The following is a 1,110-nucleotide window of genomic DNA, read 5'->3' as shown; positions in this document are numbered from 1 at the left end:
GCAAAAAAAAAAAAAGAAAAAAGCAGGATTTGACTGTTAATATGTAATATGTAAAAATGAACAAGATTCCAAATAATCTGTGGTTATGTTTATTGTTGCCTTGAAAAGTTAACTTTAATTTCAATTGTGTTTATTTCTCTGGGACAATGAATATTAAAATAACTTTGCAGCTATTTTTCATCTATTGTCCACGGAAAGATGTTAAAAATTATTATAAAAAATATAATAGTAAAGTTCATACTAAGTGGAAGAAGCATATTAAAATTCAACAGAATGCTAAGGACCACCCTAACTTCCTGTTCTCAGTCCCGCTCTTTACCTTTATCTCAGGCGCCTTTCCTCACCTGGTCTTGTTGATGATCCAGGCGAGGCGCAAGTGATCTCAAACACACCTAAAATTTTTATGATGAATGACATGTGACATCAGAGCAAAAACTACCCAACATGCACCACAATCCAGGCAAGTGCAGTGCTGCTTCCACCTGGGTGATCTCAAACACACCTATTGCCAATCAACCACAGAACACTTAAATACTGCATTGAGAATTACTCAGTTCTAAGTATTGTTTGTGCCACCTCTCCTGCGTTACCGAGCGTCTCATTCTGGACCTGATATTCTATTTCTGACCCTGCTTCTTCTCTGATTGCCTGCTGCCTGCTGCCTGCCCTGACCCTCGCCTGGACTCTGACAACTCTAGTCTCTTCTAGGAGGATCTCATGCTTGTGATTGACCTCTGAATGTTTGACACTGATTTAGCTTTGTGGAATTGTTGTGTTTAGTTCCTGTCTGAAATAATAAACCTGCTGCACGTGGAACCAGCTGTCTGCCTGTTTTCCAGATTTCTTGTATTTTTTGCAAGACAATCAAGTGTAAATTAAATATGTGTACAAACAAGCAGGTAAACAAGAATCCATTCACATTTTAGTTTCGAAAAGTTTAGCCCACTTTTGTTCTTCTACATCAAAATAACACAAATGAAACATTGTGCCACACTGTAAGCTCACATGTCTTTGCAGGCCAGGAACAAGCAAACAAAGGAGAGCAGCAGAGAGGACCTACAAGTTGACGGACCCGTTTTTTACCAACGACTCCACTGCAGTTTGGAGAGG

This window comes from Oryzias melastigma, linkage group LG1, assembly GCF_002922805.2.
Source record: "Oryzias melastigma strain HK-1 linkage group LG1, ASM292280v2, whole genome shotgun sequence".
NCBI classification, from domain to species: Eukaryota; Metazoa; Chordata; class Actinopteri; order Beloniformes; family Adrianichthyidae; genus Oryzias; species Oryzias melastigma.
Note: the sequence above shows the minus strand (reverse complement) of the source record.